This window comes from Rhinolophus hipposideros, assembly GCF_964194185.1.
Source record: "Rhinolophus hipposideros genome assembly, chromosome: 9".
Classification (NCBI taxonomy): Eukaryota; Metazoa; Chordata; class Mammalia; order Chiroptera; family Rhinolophidae; genus Rhinolophus; species Rhinolophus hipposideros.
This window is the reverse complement of record NC_138055.1, coordinates 80968761-80978349: the sequence shown is the minus strand read 5'-3', so window position 1 is coordinate 80978349 and position 9589 is coordinate 80968761. Positions and strand designations below refer to the sequence as shown.

General features: G+C 38.5%; 1 pseudogene across 1 annotated transcript; it reads right to left on the bottom strand.

Annotated features, from left to right (window-relative positions):
* Positions 1-4197: 4197 nt before the first annotated feature.
* Positions 4198-4876, bottom strand: LOC308501935 (protein C1orf43 homolog; annotated as a pseudogene). Its single transcript has one exon. The product of its transcript is annotated as a protein C1orf43 homolog (transcript).
* Between the last annotated feature and the right edge of the window lie 4713 nt (positions 4877-9589).

Genomic DNA, 9589 nt, shown 5'->3' with positions numbered 1-9589 from the left:
GGACCTATAAATCAAGAGGGAAATTTGTTCAATGGCTAAGACAGATTTTCATTGGCAAGCATGAGGAATTTTACACCAAACATTGACTCGGTCACAGATTTCTGTACAAGTTTTAAGAATGTGCCGAGTTACCCTTTATAACAGGTAGCTGTCCATCACGACTTGTGGTCATCAATACAAAGAGTTAAGTAAGGGTAGTGGCAATTTAGAAAACAGCCTTGTAAAAGAAGCCCTTGTCAATACAAGAAAAATTTGAAAAAGGATTAAATAATTTCAACAAATAAGTTTATTAAGAAAGATTAATAGAAAGAAAAAAATGCAACAATTTAAACAATTACCACAAAATATTTTGAGGTAAAGGAGTTGAAGAGCTGTGGGCCTCTTTGAGCTCTATAGGAAACTGGCCAATCACAGCCTTTTATATGAAAAATAAGGAGGATAAACAAATTCTTTAACAATGATATAAAAATAATTATATGCAGACGTATTAACCTTCTTTATGAACTACTCTGATACAGATAACCAGAATGAATGCCGTATGGGATGGGTGGAGTAGCTGAGAAACAAACACAGAAAAAGAACGTTAACAGACATTGGAAGAACAACTTAAAACATCCAATTTGGATGTGTTAAAGTCAAAAAAGCATGTTTTAATTAAGAATTGGCAGATGGTCTAACTCTGCTCATCTCCCTGAAGATTTATCCCTCAGATGACAGGAAGCTCTCTTGTACGTTTTATTTCAAAAAGAAGAATGGATAGGTGAAGCCAGTAATGATACATGGGTGAAATATGGAGAAAAAGAATTTAAGTAAACATTTTCAGATGTTTACTATTTGGAAATATGGAGAGAAAAAAATTTTGGAAAATTTGGAAATATGGAGGAAAAAAAATTAAGTAAACATTTTCAGGTCAACTCACCAGAGAATTTACGGGAACACAACAATTGAAAGCTGTACAAAGATGTCAACGAACCAGTGGCCCCAATAGTTCTAGCAATTCACAAAGACTTCTGGAATGTCAGCAATGTGAAGAGCACCATGCACCAGAGGGAGGAAGCCAGTGAGCCATAGTTTATATAATATTTTGTTGTACAATAATATTTTTTCTAATACTTACTATTTGGAAAAACTTGAAAAACATAAAGGAGAAAATACAAAATCACCCATAATAAACATGGTTAACATTGTGGTATGTTTTCTGTTTAAAATGATGTGTTTTTTTACATACGGATGAGTATAGATACATTTTAAATATAGATATATAAGTTTTATAAACTATTTTGCAACTTTCTTTTTTCCTACCTATAACGTTAGTTTTTTTATTATTATTTTCTTATATTACTGAATATCCTTTTAAAAAATGTGAATTTTAGACCATATCTGGTATCCCATTTACGATTACAACATAATTCATTAAATCGACTCATATAATCGATATTGTTATTTCCAACCTATTTATTTTGTTAACTTTTGGTATTCATACAGTAATAAACATCTTAAAGCAAAAATATATTGGTCATTTTTAATGCAGCATACAACATCTGCTTTCAGAGTTCCTACTCTGGTGGGGAAAAAAAGAGCTTTAAACAATCACATTGACACATAGTAAATTTTAAAAGACAAATACCAATTGCAAAGCAAATATAGGTGATGGAGAACTACCTGCCTTCTGACTACATAAATCAGTGAAGGTCTCACGGAGATCTCACTTGACTGCACCTTCAGAGAGAAATGTGAGCTTGTTAAGTAGGCTCTGAGCTTAAAGAATTCCAGACAGAGAGTATCACATGCAAGGGTGGCATTTGAAATGTGCTTAACTGTTTTCTTCTTATAAAACTCTTCTTTTGATTTCCACGACTACAAACTCTCCCTCTTTTCCTCTTATTTTTTGTCAGAGGAGGAGTATATGTACTTCTCATTTTTCTTGTTTCCAGCAGATGGACTACCCTAACTTAAACTCCTGGCCTCCTGCCTCATTTCTCAACCACTCCTCCCAGCACCAAGATGGCAGGTTCTGTTATGTTTGAAAGTCATCGGTCCATATTCCATGTCAATCATCTGCTATCACTGAGGATTTGAATGTCTTTTCTTCTTTCTCTACCAGACCAGTGGGATGCAGAAAGCTTAAGTTAGTTTTTCAACACCAAATCTACCCACAGAAGAACTTTCCCAAAACAGATGGAAGATCTGAGAGCAGCCAGGGCTTACCATGACATTCTAGTCAGTTCGTTTAGCTCTCATATTACTTCAAACATTTAGCAGCAATTAAGACAGTATTATAGTCTCCACTTTCTGACACCCTATTTCTCAACTGGTTCTGCACTGGACAAAAAAAAGGGGGTACTGACTACCTAAAATTCCAGTAATTTGTATCCAATTCATAATTATTTGTGTGTTCCATGAGAAAATTTAATGATTGGTTGGATACAAGAGGTGAGGGAGAGAGAAGCTTAGAATGACCTCAGGTGCTAAAGGAGAACTTTTACAGCAGCAGTGGCAGAATGAGGTAAATACAGTGATTCTGTTTTTTTGAGCTTAAGGCATATATGGGGGCTCCCCGACGGACAACTCACGTAAGAAGATATAAGAAAAGATTCACAGCCTTGTTATATGAGATACCAAAAGTTAATTTCTACGTAAAAAAGTTGATCATAAATCAATAAGAAAATAAAGTCAGTTTGCAGATTATTAGAGGCAACACTACATAATCAGAAATAGCTACAGTCTCATAAAAAAAGACCATCACAGCCCGGAAGAAAAGCTTGTAGGAATCAGAAATATTGAAGTCATTTCATTAATGTGAAAATCTGTATAATGTAAGAAAAAGCAGCCATGACAATAATTTGCTGCTATCTCTGTTTCTTTAAAATTAAAGTATGATAGCTTATCCCATTTCCCTCTTCTGCCCAAAACTCAACAGCAGCACTGTCACATTATTTACTGGAAAATGTCAGTGACTTAGAGGCTATATTTAACCCCACCAGGCTAGGTAAAGGAAGTGCTCTAGATTATAATTTAATGTGTAAACTCTGACAGCGGGAAGTATTCCAGTGTTTAAAGAATAATTTATGACGCAAAAGCAAGCAGGAAAGTACCTAGCAGGTATGTGAAAGTATTAACTACTAAAATGAACTATAGCTCCCAAGAAGAGTATATTTGCAGTGGGTGACAACTTTCCTTATCATTTTTCTCTTAATATATATGTGCATGTTTGTAACACTTTGTCGTTTAGCTAGTTCACTGTAAGTTACACACAATGTGTCACATAAAGCAGCATAATATATGCCAACCCAGGCTTCTGTAAGTTTTCAAATCTGAAAGGCCAGTTTGTTATTTCGCTGTGCTGACAAACTTATATTCTTTACAAATAGTATAAATAAAATCTGCAAGACTTTAAAAGAGAGGATGAGAAATCACATCCAATTGGGGGACTGACGATGATTTTAGAAAGGAGGCTGAACTTAAGCTAGACCATCAAGAATTTTGACAGATAAGGATGTGGCAGAAAGAAAAAGACTAGACACATGGGTGTTTTCCAATGTACATTAAACATAGTAAAATGAAATTGGGTATTTTTTAATTGTTCATTTTATTAAATAATTTATAAAGTCAAACAACTGCATTGGTCTAACAAGTCTTTCCTCTAGAATGTCCTATAGCATCCCCAATAGAGGAGGGGGGATGGAATTATGTCAGGTGTCAAAATATTCCCTTTTCAATTGATTCACAACAGTGTGGAATGAAAGTGGAAGGTCAGATCCTTGTATGTCAGGGAAATTGTGTTAATGTTTTAACGCATGCTGGTTTAAGTGCAGCACCAGGGTAAATTGTAACACATGCCACTCAAGACCTCTCCAGACTTTGGCCAGCTCCTGTCTGCCTTTCCCACCAATTAGCTCTTAAGACATCTGAAACCCAAATGGCTTCCATTCAATCACATACAAAGGGGTAATATGGAAGACACCAAACCCTATCACCCCACTCTCACCCTTGGGAATATTTCTCGTCTAGAAAAGGACAGATAGACTATGATCAAAACCAAGTGAAGATTTTTAAGGAAGCTTTGACAGAAACATTAAGAAAAACATCTGAATACAACTCCAGAAAAAAGCACTCCCAAAGGAAAATAAAGCCTTAACCAATGTTTTGAAACTGGCCCTAAGAAAGGATGGAGAACGATCCTCTAGGCATGAGCTCTTAGAGCTCTGGACAGCATAGGAGCTTCCGCTGACCCAGGCTGGGCCTGCTGAGCCAGGTGATCTGAGGGCCGCCCTGCAGAGTTACTGCAGTTCGTCTGGCTCCATTAATAGAAGACTCCTTCAGCTCCATCAGAGTACTCTCCAGTGTGTTATAGTTGTCCTTGAAGCTCTGCAATTCAGGGAAGTGCTTGGCACAGTTACTCTTTTGACTTGAGGGCAGGTAGATCACTTGGACTGTTATGGGGGAGACTTCAGGAGACTGGGTTAGGTCTTTGGCTGCTGACTGGTGCTGTCCCCGAGAGCTCCCACTTTGTGCTTTCACCACTTTGGCCAGCTCATCCAGGGACTCCTGATAGTCCAGGTACTCCCTGTGGCCAAAGACCAGAGGCACCCAGCACTTTCACCCTGTTTAGACGGTTGTAGCAATTCTGATTTCCCTGGGTTTCCAGCTGTCACAGTCTTGCGTCATCATCCGCAAGGTTCATACTTGATGTACTGAACCGTGGATAGTTGAATATCAATCTCCTCTTTTAAGTCCTTGAGGGCATTGTGTCCCACAGGGATATGATTCCCCTGTGGGATTTCATTGCAAAGCACATGATTTGCCTCTTCTCAAAAATAAATAGCAGTACACACACCAGACTCCAGTTGTCCATCACCAGTATGGCATTCACCATCTGTTATGGTTGAATGCAATGGCCTCTCCATCCCGCACACAACTACTCGGGTTTACCCTGCTAACCTGCTTTGTCAGCCTGGGCTCCACAGAGGCAGGGGCGCTTGGGTTCTCTGAAGCTCCCCGGCCATTTCCTCATGGGGAAAGATCAAGGTGGACTTGGCCAGAAAACATGGCAGATTGGGGGGTCCTGAAATTGGACATTTTGGGCTGGTCCAGTGGCTCAGGTGGTTGGAGCGCCATGCTCCTAATGCTGAGGTCGCCAGTTCAATTCCCACATAGGCCAGTGAACTGCGCCTTCTACAGCTAAGATTGTGAACAACGGCTCTCCCTGGAGCTGGGCTGTGGTGAGCAGCCAGAGGTTGGCATGAACTGCGGCGTGCTGCCATGAGCGGCCGGTGGCCAGCGTCAGTGGCTGGCAAACATCGTGAGCAGCTGGCAGCGGAGAGCTGCTGTGAGCTGCTGTGAGTGGCCAACCGACAACCCGTGACTGACTGCCTCAGCCGGGGGTGAGGGGGTAGTGCAAGGCTCATGATATCAGCATGGGCCAGGGAGCTGTGTCCTACACGAGTAGACTGAGAAACAACAGCTTGAACGAGGGAGGAGGGGGCATTTCTCTGCCCTTGCTACTATAACACTATGCATTTAAGCCAGCCCAGCCTCCTGAGAACCACTACCACAAATGATAAAGCTTCAGGCCCTTTTTGGGAATGCATGGCAATCATCAAGGGCCCTATCAATTCCTTCCTAACTTGCTCTTACTGTCTTTTTTTTTTTTTTCTATTTGGCTCTAATTCCTGGGCCTGGCACTTATTTGAAGCAACATGTTTTTATTTTACCTTTTGGGTTTGCGTGTCTGCTTTCAGTCTTTCTGATTTGGGGCTATTAATTCTCTCTAAAAATTGATTGACATACACTCAACTCTGTGACATTTCGCACTCTACACTGTCTCTGGTAGAATGGCACTCCTTTGTTTTGGTCCTTTGCGACCTATGCCACGTGCCAGGATGGGTTGGAACCCAGTGCAGCCTAACCCAGACCCACATGAGGAAGGATTTGGACAAAGTCAACCATAGAAGTTACTTTTGCTTTCTTGCTATTTCCCACTCCCCACCCCTGGTAATAAAACAAACACATATTCATTGGAGGGAAGAATAAAAAAGAAAAGAAAAATCACCTTCAATTCTACTACACAAGATAAACATTATTAACCTTTTGATATACAAGATCTGACAATTAAGTTCGCGAACTTGTTGCAACTTGTTGCTAACCTTTTTGATATCAGAGGGATTATTTGTTTTGAATTTGTACCAACGGGACAAACAGTTAACCAAGTTTCCTATTTGGAAGTGCTGAAATGGTTGCATGAAAAAGCTAGACGACCTGAACTGTTCGCCAACAATTCCTGGCTCTTGCATCACGACAATGCACCAGCTCGCACGGCACTGTCTATGAGGGAGTTTTTAGCCAGTAAACAAATAACTATTGCAACACCCCCCCTACTCACCTGATCTGGCCTCTAATGACTTCTTTCTTTACCCGAAGATTAAGGAAATATTGAAAGGAAGACATTGTGATGACATTCAGGACATCAAGCGTAATACGACGACAGCTCTGATGGTTATTCCAGAAATAGAATTCCAAAATTGCTTTGAAAGGTTGCCTAGGTGTTGGTGTCAGTGCATAGCTTCCCAAGGGGAGTACTTCAAAGATGACCATAGTGATATTCAGCAATGAGGTATGTAGCACTTTTTCTAGGATGAGTTCGCGAACTTAATTGTCAGACCTCATATATATTTTCAGTCTTTTTTCATGTTTGTTCACATACACATTTTTAAAAATAAAAGTATATTCATAGCACATACACACTTTGCATTTTGCTTTTACATACTTATCATTTTGTCATGATCGTCTTCCAGTATTGTTAGTTTTGACAAAAAAAAAAGCTTTTTAATGGCTGTATATTTCAACATACAAATAGAACATGATGAAATTCTATTAGTCATTTATGTTGTTTTTGATTTATCACTATTGTACAAGAAATCCTAATATTCAGTGGCCTAAACAGTGCAAGTCACAAGCAAGCAACTATAGATATAAAGCTAAATTAACTAAAATTAAACACAAATTTTATACTTGCATCTTGGAAAAATTTCTTAGTAAAACCTTTCACAGGCCATTGAAACTTTCTGTAACGTCCCCTAATCATTTGAATCTATGCAAATGATTCTGTTTCACCTTAAAGTTTTGCACACTAAGTACAGCATTCATCAACGGATCTTGTCTACAGCAAGGGTTACTGTGATATTCTAATGGTGATTTCCTATTTCCCTCATTTCTTCTTCATCTGTTATTTGGAATTCTTCTGTAAGAACGATTGATCTCTTTTCTTTCCTCCATTAATTTATTGATTCACTTATGTCAGTATAGAGTCATATTTGGGGGGGGTTATAGTACAATAGCATTATTTATTTTGTTCAAATTGTTCTAGTATTGGCTACTGGGAACTCCTTCAGGTAGGCTCCTTTGTCCTTTTGATATGATTCCATCTCTGCATCCTTTTTCTTTTTTTTTATCAATCTATCTATCTCTATCTGCATTTCCTTACTTTCCAATTTTAGGCTTACAATGCTTTAAGCTTACTTTGAGGTTCACCTGACCAGCCCTGGTATAAACCATTTCTCCAATGAGACCAGATCCCTTCTATTGGAGAATTGTATTTAGTAGTGAAGATCTAGGCACTAGATATATTCATCGCTACTCAGATGTCACTGCTTATAGGCCTTCTCAGCAGACATAAATAGGAAATATGTTTGTATAAATACCCATGCACACATATCTATATTTATGTATGTATCTATCTATATGTATACCTATTAAAATAAACACGAGTGTATGTTACTATCTCCAACTCTAATCCAGCACCACGAAGTTCATTCTAGTCTTTCCCCTGCTTGCTTATTTTTATATTCTTTTTCTGAGAAGACTTCCCACAACAACAGTAGCATATAGAACAGCTCCATCACCCTAAAAATTCCATTGTGTAGCAATTATTTAGCCATTTCCTCCCTTTTTTCCTAATCCCACCAGCTGATAATTTGTTATCTATCCCTATAGTTTTCTTCTTCCAGCTTGCTATATAAAGGAATCATATAGTTGTAGCCTTTTGCAGGTCTAGTTTCTTTCACTTAGCAAAATGAAGCAGTGTTTTCAAAGTATTTCTGCTAAGCCCCAGAGGATACAGAGGTATCACAGAAGTCCCAATAGGAGGTGCGAGGGATATAAAATGTAAAGCATACTGAGTCTTCCATTCCTGCTGCATCAGAGTGGGTACAGCCTGCTCTCTCTAAAAGTTTGAATTAGAAGACAAAAAGAATTAGGAGAGAAAGAAATATGAGCTGGGGAATTTATAAGGTTGGTAGACAGCACTGAAGTTCTATTTTAAAACATTTAGAAGATGGCTTGTCGTTTCAGGTGTTTTAAAAATAACTGCTATCACTTATTTCTCAAAATTACTCTGTTTGGTAAAAGTTCCTAAATGTGCTATAGTTCAATTTGTATTTGTTATGTAAGATAGTAAAACTACATTCAGTTAGTAGTGAAACAGGGCCCAGTTGGGACCCTCCCACAGAACAGGCCTCACTTTTCCCTGCCCTAAAGCTTAATAAATCAAGCCGTCTCCCTGTGTTTGAGCTTGGAATGTCCCCTGTCCCAGTTACCTACTATAGAAAATTACCCTGAAACATGGTTAATACCCTTGTGCTTACTGATCAAAATCTTTATGGCCTAGCATTCTTTTCAGGTTACTCCCATCACTGCTCCTGGGTTGATGACCACTTTGGAGAGCCACATCACCCAAAGGATGATCCATGCAGAACCTTGGGACATAACGCCCAAATTTTCTCTTAAAAACCCCAAGCCAGACTGAGAATGTGAAGGCAGTTTTTGGAAGTGTTAACCCACAGCCTTGTCAGACCACTGGTGCTCTGATAATAAACGCTTGTTCTACGACCCAATTCCTGTGTTGGTCTATTGGCTGAGTGGCACAGGCAGCATGAGTCCTGGACTCATTTTGCCTCTGGTTTCAGTAACAAATAACTAGAATTTCTGGACTCAGATAACGTAAAAGAAAAAGGGTTTTAGTGATATCAAAACTTAGAACTGACTCACTAGTCTTCAGGGTCCTGAATATTAAAGGCAAAAGTTTTAAGTATGTTGGATAAGCGTTTGTTGGATAAGACCATTTTCATCTCAAGGTAAATATCAACTAAAACAATCAAAGACAAAAATTTAAATGTTGAGCTGTGACACTTTTGGAGTCAGAAAGAAAATAAAACAAGATGAGCAAATGCTAAAACTAAGTATGGTTAACATGATAAACTAAACTATGTTGGATTTAAAAGGAGAAAGGTATATAATTCAAAGACAGCAAACTAAAAAATAAGATAAGAGCAAGAAAAACTAACAACATTGTTTATAAATTGTTCTAATTAGAGCCCTGACACTAACCAAACACATTTAGGCAATAGGTATCAGTTAGCTCTACCCCTTAGGAACTGGGAACTTAAATTCCTGAAGCCTCAGGTATCTCCTCTACAAGATTAGAATAATGACAGCAACCTAACCTATGAAACACTTGTGGGGATTAAATGACATAATGAAAATGATTCTGTGAGATCAAAGTATGGCACAGAGTAAGTTTTCAACAAAAGAT